Source organism: Amblyomma mixtum, unplaced genomic scaffold, assembly GCF_055824585.1.
Source record: "Amblyomma mixtum isolate Tamu unplaced genomic scaffold, ASM5582458v1 scaffold_21, whole genome shotgun sequence".
NCBI classification, from domain to species: Eukaryota; Metazoa; Arthropoda; class Arachnida; order Ixodida; family Ixodidae; genus Amblyomma; species Amblyomma mixtum.
The window spans coordinates 167,119-179,618 of NW_028317718.1; the positions used below are offsets into that span (position 1 = coordinate 167,119).

Sequence of the window (12,500 nt, forward strand, 5' to 3'; positions counted from 1 at the left end):
TCGCCTCTTTCGGACTTTGCCGTTCGGGCGCGTCTGCCCCGGTAGACGGGGTCGCCTCTTTCGGACTTTGCCGTTCGGGCGCGTCTGGCCCGGTAGACGGGGTCGCTTTATTCGGACTTTGCCGTTCGGGCGCGTCTGCCCCGGTAGACGGGGTCGCTTTATTCGGACTTTGCCGTTCGGGCGCGTCTGCCCCGGTAGACGGGGTTGCCTCTTTCGGACTTTGCCGTTCCGGCGCGTCTGCCCCGGTAGACGGGGTCGCTTTATTCGGACTTTGCCGTTCGGGCGCGTCTGCCCCGGTAGACGGGGTCGCTTTATTCGGACTTTGCCGTTCGGGCGCGTCTGCCCCGGTAGACGGGGTCGCCTCTTTCGGACTTTGCCGTTCGGGCGCGTCTGCCCCGGTAGACGGGGTCGCCTCTTTCGGACTTTGCCGTTCGGGCGCGTCTGGCCCGGTAGACGGGGTCGCTTTATTCGGACTTTGCCGTTCGGGCGCGTCTGCCCCGGTAGACGGGGTTGCCTCTTTCGGACTTTGCCGTTCCGGCGCGTCTGCCCCGGTAGACGCGGTTGCCTCTTTCGGACTTTGCCGTTCCGGCGCGTCTGCCCCGGTAGACGGGGTCGCTTTATTCGGACTTTGCCGTTCGGGCGCGTCTGCCCCGGTAGACGGGGTCGCTTTATTCGGACTTTGCCGTTCGGGCGCGTCTGCCCCGGTAGACGGGGTCGCCTCTTTCGGACTTTGCCGTTCGGGCGCGTCTGCCCCGGTAGACGGGGTCGCCTCTTTCGGACTTTGCCGTTCGGGCGCGTCTGGCCCGGTAGACGGGGTCGCTTTATTCGGACTTTGCCGTTCGGGCGCGTCTGCCCCGGTAGACGGGGTTGCCTCTTTCGGACTTTGCCGTTCCGGCGCGTCTGCCCCGGTAGACGGGGTCGCTTTATTCGGACTTTGCCGTTCGGGCGCGTCTGCCCCGGTAGACGGGGTCGCTTTATTCGGACTTTGCCGTTCGGGCGCGTCTGGCCCGGTAGACGGGGTCGCTTTATTCGGACTTTGCCGTTCGGGCGCGTCTGCCCCGGTAGACGGGGTTGCCTCTTTCGGACTTTGCCGTTCCGGCGCGTCTGCCCCGGTAGACGGGGTCGCTTTATTCGGACTTTGCCGTTCGGGCGCGTCTGCCCCGGTAGACGGGGTCGCTTTATTCGGACTTTGCCGTTCGGGCGCGTCTGCCCCGGTAGACGGGGTCGCCTCTTTCGGACTTTGCCGTTCGGGCGCGTCTGCCCCGGTAGACGGGGTCGCCTCTTTCGGACTTTGCCGTTCGGGCGCGTCTGGCCCGGTAGACGGGGTCGCTTTATTCGGACTTTGCCGTTCCGGCGCGTCTGCCCCGGTAGACGGGGTCGCTTTATTCGGACTTTGCCGTTCGGGCGCGTCTGCCCCGGTAGACGGGGTCGCTTTATTCGGACTTTGCCGTTCGGGCGCGTCTGGCCCGGTAGACGGGGTCGCTTTATTCGGACTTTGCCGTTCGGGCGCGTCTGCCCCGGTAGACGGGGTTGCCTCTTTCGGACTTTGCCGTTCCGGCGCGTCTGCCCCGGTAGACGGGGTCGCTTTATTCGGACTTTGCCGTTCGGGCGCGTCTGCCCCGGTAGACGGGGTCGCTTTATTCGGACTTTGCCGTTCGGGCGCGTCTGCCCCGGTAGACGGGGTCGCTTTATTCGGACTTTGCCGTTCGGGCGCGTCTGCCCCGGTAGACGGGGTCGCCTCTTTCGGACTTTGCCGTTCGGGCGCGTCTGCCCCGGTAGACGGGGTCGCCTCTTTCGGACTTTGCCGTTCGGGCGCGTCTGCCCCGGTAGACGGGGTCGCTTTATTCGGACTTTGCCGTTCGGGCGCGTTCGCCCCGGCCGACGCGGGACGAAAGTCGTTTGCGACTTTGCCTTCCCTGTGTAGGGCGTTCAAAGGCGAATCTTTTGTTACCAATCTCGTCACTTTGCTGCCAGTCTGGGCCGAGATACGTGCGATTGAACGGTATCGCCTAGGCAGACGCGGTACGGGGTTTTCGAATTTTTAAAGGTCCTTTTCTTTGGCGGAGCACGACGAATTTTACAGCGCCGCGTCGGCCGCGCTGCGGCGCATCTTTTTCGATCATCACATTGCGGTCGGAGCAGCGGGCGATTAACCGCTCGCGACAGGGAGACTTTGACCATTTCAAACTTTTCACGGCCGGCCCCTATGTCTCAAGCCTACGAATTTGAAGTCAGTGTGCAGGCGAATCTTTTGCCACCGGTCCCGTCGTTTTCCTGCCATTCTCGCTCGAGATAGGGGCGATTCAACAGTCTCGCCTAGGCAGACGCGGTCCCGCCTAGGCAGACGCGGTTCCCTCCCCGGCGAACGCGGTAAATGGTCTTCGAGTTTTTAGAGGCACTTTTACCTGGCGGAACGCGACGAAATTTACGCCACGCGTCGGCCGCGCCGGCGCGCATCTTGTGCAGTCATCCCCGACCCGCTGCTTCCAATGTAGCCGGAGCAGCGGGTGATTGACCAGTCTCGCAAGGGGCCGCCTTTTCGAATTCTCGCGGCCGTCGCCTTGAGCGCAGCCGCTCAGTTTTTAGTTGCGCGCGTTGGGCTGAGAAGGGCGAACATTTTGAGACCTCTCCCGTCCCTTTCGCGCAACGCAAGGCAGAGTTACGCTCGTTTGAAGCTCGCCTAGGCAGACGCGGTCCCGCCTAGGCAGACGCGGTTGCCTCCCCGGCGGACGCGGTGAACGGTCTTCGAACTTTTAAGGGCACTTTTAACTGGCGGAACGCGACGAAATTTACGCCACGTGTCGGCCGCACCGCGACGCATCTTGTGCAGTCATCGCCGACTCGCTGCTTCCAATGCAGCCGGAGCAGCGGGCGATTGACCAGGCTCGCAAGGGGCCGCCTTTTGTAATCTTCGCGGCCGTTCCCGTGGGCGAATCCGCTCCATTTTTAGATCCGCGTGTGGGGCTGAGAAAGGCGAACATTTTGAGACCTTTCTCGTCCCTTTCGCGCAACGCGAGTGAGAGTTACGCTCGTTTGAAGCTCGCCTAGGCAGACGCGGTCCCGCCTAGGCAGACGCGGTAAATGGTCTTCGAATTTTTAAAGGCACTTTGAACTGGCGGAGCGCGACGAAATTTACGCCACGGTTCGGCCGCGCCGGCGCGCATCTTGTGCAGTTATCGCGGACTCGCTGCTTGCACTGTAGCCGGAGCAGCAGGTGATTGACCAGGCTCGCAAGGGGCCGCCTTTTCTAGTCTTCGCGGCGGTTCCCGTGGGCGCAGCCGCTCAATTTCTAGTTCCGCGCGTTGGGCTGAGAGAGGCGAACATTTTGAGACCTTTCCCGTCCCTTTCGCGCAACGCAAGTGAGAGTTACGCTCGTTTGAAGCTCGCCTAGGCAGACGCGGTCCCGCCTAGGCAGACGCGGTTGCCTCCCCGGCGGACGCGGTAAACGGTCTTCGAGTTTTTAAAGGCACTTTGAACTGGCGGAGCGCGACCAAATTTACGCCACGGTTCGGCCGCGCAGGCGCGCATCTTGTGCAGTTATCGCGGACTCGCTGCTTGCACTGTAGCCGGAGCAGCAGGTGATTGACCAGGCTCGCAAGGGGCCGCCTTTTCTAATCTTCGCGGCGGTTCCCGTGGGCGCAGCCGCTCAATTTTTAGTTCCGCGTGTGGGGCTGAGAAAGGCGAACATTTTGAGACCTTTCCCGTCCCTTTCGCGCAACGCAAGTGAGAGTTACGCTCGTTTGAAGCTCGCCTAGGCAGACGCGGTCCCGCCTAGGCAGACGCGGTAAATGGTCTTCGAATTTTTAAAGGCACTTTGAACTGGCGGAACGCGACGAAATTTACGCCACGGTTCGGCCGCGCAGGCGCGCATCTTGTGCAGTTATCGCGGACTCGCTGCTTGCACTGTAGCCGGAGCAGCAGGTGATTGACCAGGCTCGCAAGGGGCCGCCTTTTCTAATCTTCGCGGCCGTTCCCGTGGGCGAATCCGCTCCATTTTTAGATCCGCGTGTGGGGCCGAGAAAGGCGAACATTTTGAGACCTTTCCCGTCCCTTTCGCGCAACGCAAGTGAGAGTTACGCTCGTTTGAAGCTCGCCTAGGCAGACGCGGTCCCGCCTAGGCAGACGCGGTAAATGGTCTTCGAATTTTTAAAGGCACTTTGAACTGGCGGAGCGCGACGAAATTTACGCCACGGTTCGGCCGCGCCGGCGCGCATCTTGTGCAGTTATCGCGGACTCGCTGCTTGCACTGTAGCCGGAGCAGCACGTGATTGACCAGGCTCGCAAGGGGCCGCCTTTTCTAATCTTCGCGGCCGTTCCCGTGGGCGAATCCGCTCCATTTTTAGATCCGCGTGTGGGGCCGAGAAAGGCGAACATTTTGAGACCTTTCCCGTCCCTTTCGCGCAACGCAAGTGAGAGTTACGCTCGTTTGAAGCTCGCCTAGGCAGACGCGGTCCCGCCTAGGCAGACGCGGTAAATGGTCTTCGAATTTTTAAAGGCACTTTGAACTGGCGGAGCGCGACGAAATTTACGCCACGGTTCGGCCGCGCCGGCGCGCATCTTGTGCAGTTATCGCGGACTCGCTGCTTGCACTGTAGCCGGAGCAGCACGTGATTGACCAGGCTCGCAAGGGGCCGCCTTTTCTAATCTTCGCGGCCGTTCCCGTGGGCGAATCCGCTCCATTTTTAGATCCGCGTGTGGGGCCGAGAAAGGCGAACATTTTGAGGCCTTTCCCGTCCCTTTCGCGCAACGCAAGTGAGAGTTACGCTCGTTTGAAGCTCGCCTAGGCAGACGCGGTCCCGCCTAGGCAGACGCGGTTGCCTCCCCGGCGGACGCGGTAAATGGTCTTCGAATTTTTAAAGGCACTTTGAACTGGCGGAGCGCGACGAAATTTACGCCACGGTTCGGCCGCGCCGGCGCGCATCTTGTGCAGTTATCGCGGACTCGCTGCTTGCACTGTAGCCGGAGCAGCAGGTGATTGACCAGGCTCGCAAGGGGCCGCCTTTTCTAATCTTCGCGGCCGTTCCCGTGGGCGAATCCGCTCCATTTTTAGATCCGCGTGTGGGGCTGAGAAAGGCGAACATTTTGAGGCCTTTCCCGTCCCTTTCGCGCAACGCAAGTGAGAGTTACGCTCGTTTGAAGCTCGCCTAGGCAGACGCGGTCCCGCCTAGGCAGACGCGGTTGCCTCCCCGGCGGACGCGGTAAATGGTCTTCGAGTTTTTAAAGGCACTTTGAACTGGCGGAGCGCGACCAAATTTACGCCACGGTTCGGCCGCGCCGGCGCGCATCTTGTGCTGTCATCGCGGACTCGCTGCTTGCACTGTAGCCGGAGCAGCGGGTGATTGACCAGGCTCGCAAGGGGCCGCCTTTTCTAATCTTCGCGGCCGCTGCCGTGGGCGAATCCGCTCCATTTTTAGTTCCGCGCGTTGGGCTGAGAAAGGCGAACATTTTGAGACCTTTCTCGTCCCTTTCGCGCAACGCAAGTGAGAGTTACGCTCGTTTGAAGCTCGCCTAGGCAGACGCGGTCCCGCCTAGGCAGACGCGGTTGCCTCCCCGGCGGACGCGGTAAACGGTCTTCGAATTTTTAAAGGCACTTTGAACTGGCGGAGCGCGACGAAATTTACGCCACGGTTCGGCCGCGCCGGCGCGCATCTTGTGCAGTCATCGCCGACTCGCTGCTTCCACTGCAGCCGGAGCAGCGGGCGATTGACCAGGCTCGCAAGGGGCCGCCTTTTCTAATCTTCGCGGCTGTTCCCGTGGGCGCAGCCGCTCAATTTTTAGTTCCGCGTGTTGGGCTGAGAGAGGCGAATATTTTGAGACCTTTCCCGTCCCTTTCGCGCAACGCAAGTGAGAGTTACGCTCGTTTGAAGCTCGCCTAGGCAGACGCGGTCCCGCCTAGGCAGACGCGGTTGCCTCCCCGGCGGACGCGGTAAACGGTCTTCGAGTTTTTAAAGGCACTTTGAACTGGCGGAGCGCGACCAAATTTACGCCACGGTTCGGCCGCGCCGGCGCGCATCTTGTGCAGTCATCGCCGACCCGCTGCTTGCACTGTAGCCGGAGCAGCGGGCGATTGAGCAGTCTCGCAAGGGGCCGCCTTTTCTAATCTTCGCGGCCGTTCCCGTGGGCGAATCCGCTCCATTTTTAGATCCGCGTGTGGGGCTGAGAAAGGCGAACATTTTGAGACCTTTCCCGTCCCTTTCGCCCAACGCAAGTGAGAGTTACGCTCGTTTGAAGCTCGCCTAGGCAGACGCGGTTGCCTCCCCGGCGGACGCGGTAAATGGTCTTCGAGTTTTTAAAGGCACTTTGAACTGGCGGAGCGCGACCAAATTTACGCCACGGTTCGGCCGCGCCGGCGCGCATCTTGTGCTGTCATCGCGGACTCGCTGCTTGCACTGTAGCCGGAGCAGCGGGCGATTGACCAGTATCGCAAGGGGCCGCCTTTTCTAATCTTCGCGGCCGTTCCCGTGGGCGAATCCGCTCCATTTTTAGTTCCGCGCGTTGGGCTGAGAAAGGCGAACATTTTGAGACCTTTCCCGTCCGTTTCGCGCAACGCAAGTGAGAGTTACGCTCGTTTGAAGCTCGCCTAGGCAGACGCGGTCCCGCCTAGGCAGACGCGGTTGCCTCCCCGGCGGACGCGGTAAACGGTCTTCGAATTTTTAAAGGCACTTTGAACTGGCGGAGCGCGACGAAATTTACGCCACGGTTCGGCCGCGCCGGCGCGCATCTTGTGCAGTCATCGCCGACCCGCTGCGTCCACTGCAGCCGGAGCAGCGGGCGATTGACCAGTATCGCAAGGGGCCGCCTTTTCGAATTCTCGCGGCCGTTGCCTTGAGCGCAGCCGCTCAATTTCTAGTTGCGCGCGTTGGGCTGAGAAAGGCGAACATTTTGAGACCTTTCCCGTCCGTTTCGCGCAACGCAAGTGAGAGTTGCGCTCGTTTGAAGCTCGCCTAGGCAGACGCGGTCCCGCCTAGGCAGACGCGGTAAATTGTCTTCGAATTTTTAAAGGCACTTTGAACTGGCGGAGCGCGACGAAATTTACGCCACGGTTCGGCCGCGCCGGCGCGCATCTTGTGCAGTTATCGCGGACTCGCTGCTTGCACTGTAGCCGGAGCAGCAGGTGATTGACCAGGCTCGCAAGGGGCCGCCTTTTCTAATCTTCGCGGCCGTTCCCGTGGACGAATCCGCTCCATTTTTAGATCCGCGTGTGGGGCTGAGAAAGGCGAGCATTTTGAGACCTTTCTCGTCCCTTTCGCGCAACGCAAGTGAGAGTTACGCTCGTTTGAAGCTCGCCTAGGCAGACGCGGTCCCGCCTAGGCAGACGCGGTTGCCTCCCCGGCGGACGCGGTAAACGGTTTTCGAATATTTAAAGGCACTTTCACCTGGCGGAACGAGACGAAATTTACGCCACGTGTCGGCCGCGCTGCCGCCCATCTTGTGCAGTCCTCCTCGACCCGCTGCTTCCACTGTAGCCGGAGCAGCGGGTGATTGACCAGGTTCGCAAGGGGCCGCCTTTTCGAATGTTCACGGCCGTTCCCGTGGGCGCAGCCGCTCAATTTTTAGTTCCGCGTGTGGGGCTGAGAAAGGCGAATATTTTGAGACCTTTCCCGTCCCTTTCGCGCAACGGAAGGCAGAGTTACGTTCGTTTGAAGCCCGCTCCGGTAGACGCGCTTATGACCCGCGGGGGTCTGGGTACTTATCGCTGCATATATAAGGGGGCATACCGCCTAGGCAGACGCGAAACAGTAAAGCGTCCGCTTTGTCAGCAAAGTCCGAAACGGACCTCTCGACGCCCGGGAGGTGAATTCGGGCTTTAGGCGGCCTCGGCAGATGTGATTTTCATGAGTTTGTGCATTATTTATGCGAGTTTTGCGGCGAACGCGCCTCGAGTACGGCGGCTCGCCCGACGGCTATGTCCACGAGTACGGCTCGTGCGGGGCGCCGCGGAAGCGCGGTTGTGCGATGCCGCAGCAAAGCGCGCACGATTTGAGTGGCTTTTGCGGCGAACGCTCCTCGAGTACGGCGGTTCGCCCGATGACAATGTCCACGAGTACGGCTCGTGCGGGGCGCCGCGGAAGTGCTTTTTTGCGATGCCGCAGCAAAGCGCGCTCGATTTGAGGGGCTCTTGCCGCCAACGCGCCTCGAGTACGGCGGTTGGCCCGATGACAATGTCCACGAGTACGGCTCGTGCGGGGCGCCGGGGAAGCGCTTTTGTGCGATGCCGCAGGAAAGCGCGCACGTTTTGAGCGGCTCTTGCGGCGAACGCGCCTCGAGTACGGCGGTTCGCCCGACGGCTATGTCCACGAGTACGGCTCGTGCGGGGCGCCGGGGCAGCGCTTTCGTGCGATGCCGCAGGAAAGCGTGCACGATTTGAGCGGCTCTTGCGGCGAACGCGCCTCGAGTACGGCGGTTCGCCCGATGACCATGTCCACGAGTACGGCTCGTGCGGGGCGCCGGGGCAGCGCTTTCGTGCGATGCCGCAGGAAAGCGCGCACGATTTGAGCGGCTCTTGCGGCGAACGCGCCTCGAGTACGGCGGTTCGCCCGATGACCATGTCCACGAGTACGGCTCGTGCGGGGCGCCGGGGCAGCGCTTTCGTGCGATGCCGCAGGAAAGCGCGCACGATTTGAGCGGCTCTTGCGGCGAACGCGCCTCGAGTACGGCGCTTCGCCCGACGGCTATGTCCACGAGTACGGCTCGTGCGGGGCGCCGGGGATGCGCTTTTGTGCGATGCCGCAGCAAAGCGCGCACGATTTGTGGGGGTCTTGCCGCCAACGCGCCTCGAGTACGGCGGTTCGCCCGATGACAATGTCCACGAGTACGGCTCGTGCGGGGCGCCGGGGCAGCGCTTTCGTGCGATGCCGCAGGAAAGCGCGCACGATTTGAGCGGCTCTTGCGGCGAACGCGCCTCGAGTACGGCGGTTCGCCCGACGGCTATGTCCACGAGTACGGCTCGTGCGGGGCGCCGCGGAAGCGCGGCGTTGTGATGCCGCGGCAAAGCGCGCACGATTTGTGCGGCCCTTGCGGCGAAAGTGGCACGAGTACGGCGATTTACTCACCCACGGAGGTCTGGGTACTTATCGCTGCTATTATATGGGGGTCCCAGTGGAGCAGTCGGCGGCGCGCGCCCGCGTGTGCGCGCCGTGACCGGGTCTGATATGCGGCCTCGTGCCCAGCGTGTCCCCGTCCCTCGGACCCCACGGCATTCGTCTGCAGCCTCATCCGCGTCTGCGATAGGGGCTGGTTGTCGGACGACGCTGTTTCCACGTTTTACGAGGTGTGTTCCGTGCTACCCGGACTCGATTCCGTGCGAGCGCGCCGAAGACGCGGGCGTGTCCCGTCGTCTGGCGGCTTGGCCGTCTCGGCTACGCAGCAAGCGCCGTCCAGTTGCCTAATGCTGCGGCCCTAGAGGCCGATGTGCGCACTGGTGGGCGCGTTACAAATGCTTTGCCTAAAGGCACACGTGCTCTCTTGCCGCGTGGCGATTGCCGTACCTACGGGTCGGATGCCGCAGCGAGCTCGAACGATGCACGGGCAGCGCAAGCTGCCGCGAAAAAGATGCGTCGCGCGCTGGGGGTTTATGGCGGCCCTATCGGCGGCGACGAGGCACCCTTCTGGGGCGAAAAGGGAATGCCTATGCATCATACCTGGTTGATCCTGCCAGTAATCATATGCTTGTCTCAAAGATTAAGCCATGCATGTCTAAGTACATGCCGAAATAAGGCGAAACCGCGAATGGCTCATTAAATCAGTTATGGTTCCTTAGATCGTTTCTTTCTACTTGGACAACTGTGGCAATTCTAGAGCTAATACATGCATTGAGCCTGAAGGCCTTTGGCTGACGGGCGCTTTTATTAGACCAAGACCCATCGGGCTCTGCCCGTACTCTGTGGTGACTCTGGATAACTTTGTGCTGATCGCATGGCCATGAGCCGGCGACGTTTCTTTCAAGTGTCTGCCTTATCAACTTTCGATGGTAGGTTACTTGCCTACCATGGTTGTTACGGGTAACGGAGAATCAGGGTTCGATTCCGGAGAGGGAGCCTGAGAAACGGCTACCACATCCAAGGAAGGCAGCAGGCGCGCAAATTACCCACTCCCGGCACGGGGAGGTAGTGACGAAAAATAACAATACGGGACTCTTTTGAGGCCCCGTAATTGAAATGAGTACACTCTAAATCCTTTAACGAGGATCAATTGGAGGGCAAGTCTGGTGCCAGCAGCCGCGGTAATTCCAGCTCCAATAGCGTATACTAAAGCTGCTGCGGTTAAAAAGCTCGTAGTTGGATCTCAGTTCCAGACGAGTAGTGCATCTACCCGATGCGACGGCTCGGACTGAACATCATGCCGGTCCTCTCTTGGTGCCCTTCATTGGTGCGTCTCGAGGTGGCCTGCGCTTTTACTTTGAAAAAATTAGAGTGCTCAACGCAGGCGAGTCGCCTGAATAAACTTGCATGGAATAATAGAACAAGACCCCGTTTCTGTTCTGTTGGTTTTTGGAATACGGGGTAATGATTAAGAGGGACAGACGGGGGCATTCGTATTGCGGCGCTAGAGGTGAAATTCTTGGACCGTCGCAAGACGAACTACTGCGAAAGCATTTGCCAAGAATGTTTTCTTTGATCAAGAACGAAAGTCAGAGGTTCGAAGGCGATCAGATACCGCCCTAGTTCTGACCATAAACGATGCCAACCAGCGATCCGCCTGAGTTACTCAAATGACTCGGCGGGCAGCTTCCGGGAAACCAAAGTATTTGGGTTCCGGGGGAAGTATGGTTGCAAAGCTGAAACTTAAAGGAATTGACGGAAGGGCACCACCAGGAGTGGAGCCTGCGGCTTAATTTGACTCAACACGGGAAAACTTACCCGGCCCGGACACTGGGAGGATTGACAGATTGAGAGCTCTTTCTTGATTCGGTGGATGGTGGTGCATGGCCGTTCTTAGTTGGTGGAGCGATTTGTCTGGTTAATTCCGATAACGAACGAGACTCTAGCCTATTAAATAGGTGCGGGGTTCCCAGCACCTTACAACCTTCTTAGAGGGACAAGCGGCTCCTAGCCGCACGAAACAGAGCAATAACAGGTCTGTGATGCCCTTAGATGTCCGGGGCCGCACGCGCGCTACACTGAAGGAAGCAGCGTGTCTTTATCCCTGTCTGAAAAGACTGGGTAACCCGTGGAACTTCTTTCGTGATTGGGATAGGGGCTTGCAATTGTTCCCCTTGAACGAGGAATTCCCAGTAAGCGCGAGTCATAAGCTCGCGTTGATTACGTCCCTGCCCTTTGTACACACCGCCCGTCGCTACTACCGATTGAATGATTTAGTGAGGTCTTCGGACCGATGTCCGGCGCGGCCTTTCGGTTGCGCCGGTCTGTTGGAAAGATGACCAAACTTGATCATTTAGAGGAAGTAAAAGTCGTAACAAGGTTTCCGTAGGTGAACCTGCGGAAGGATCATTACCGGATTGTGCTTGTCACACCCGGCGCCGCCCCCACTTATAAGCGGGGGAAGGCCTCAACCGCGGAGTTGCGAGATTCTGAAGCCGCTTCTCTGCACAAACTGTTGCGCCCAGCGGAGCTCCGTCACCAAGGGAAAGTCGGACGGGCTGTATCCGCAGGTTTGAACGGCGTAACGCACCACTCATGGTGGGCTTTCGGTTGTCGACAACCGTCGAAGAGGCGCAAACAGAGCCGGTAGGCAGGCCGAGGGAAAGGCCTGCCCGCTGCCAAGGGAACGGCGGCGGCTGCTGCGAAGTACGAAAGGAAACGCTGCTCGCTGGCTTTGTCGTGTTGCGACCACGAGTCGGTAGGCGGGCCGAGGGAAAGGCCTGCCCGCTGCCAAGGGAACGGCGGCGGCTGCTGCGAAGTACGAAAGGAAACGCTGCTCGCTGGCTTTGTCGTGTTGCGACCACGAGTCGGTAGGCGGGCCGAGGGAAAGGCCTGCCCGCTGCCAAGGGAACGGCGGCGGCTGCTGCGAAGTACGAAAGGAAACGCTGCTCGCTGGCTTTGTCGTGTTGCGACCACGAGTCGGTAGGCGGGCCGAGGGAAAGGCCTGCCCGCTGCCAAGGGAACGGCGGCGGCTGCTGCGAAGTACGAGAGGAACCGCGGCTCGCTGGCTTTGTCGTGTTGCGACCACCAGTCGGTAGGCGGGCCGAGGGAAAGGCCTGCCCGCTGCCAAGGGAACGGCGGCGGCTGCTGCGAAGTACGAGAGGAACCGCGGCTCGCTGGCTGGGAAACTGCGCTTCTGCGCGACGCGCACGCGGCGGGACGCGCGCGGCCCAGGGAACGGCCGCGCGCGAAAGGTCTCGCACTGCGGGCGCGGAGTCTGACGCCGCGCCGACGGCGCGAAAGGAGGCACCGGGACCGAAAAGGACGAGGGATTATAATCCCGCACTTTGAACGCATTCGCGGCAGCCGGGTTCTCTTGCTGCTTCGTCCTTCCCAGCCTTCGAGTAGTCTGTCGGTGCGCTACCGAAACGCCGTCCATGGCACTGTGGCCGGTGGGCT

At 60.6% G+C, this 12,500-nt stretch overlaps 1 non-coding gene across 1 annotated transcript; it reads left to right on the plus strand.

The window, feature by feature from the left end:
• Nucleotides 1-9,638: 9,638 nt before the first annotated feature.
• Nucleotides 9,639-11,453, plus strand: LOC149324601 (small subunit ribosomal RNA). The gene has a single exon (XR_016286818.1). It is a non-coding gene; the product is annotated as a small subunit ribosomal RNA (ribosomal RNA).
• The last annotated feature ends 1,047 nt before the right edge of the window (nucleotides 11,454-12,500 follow it).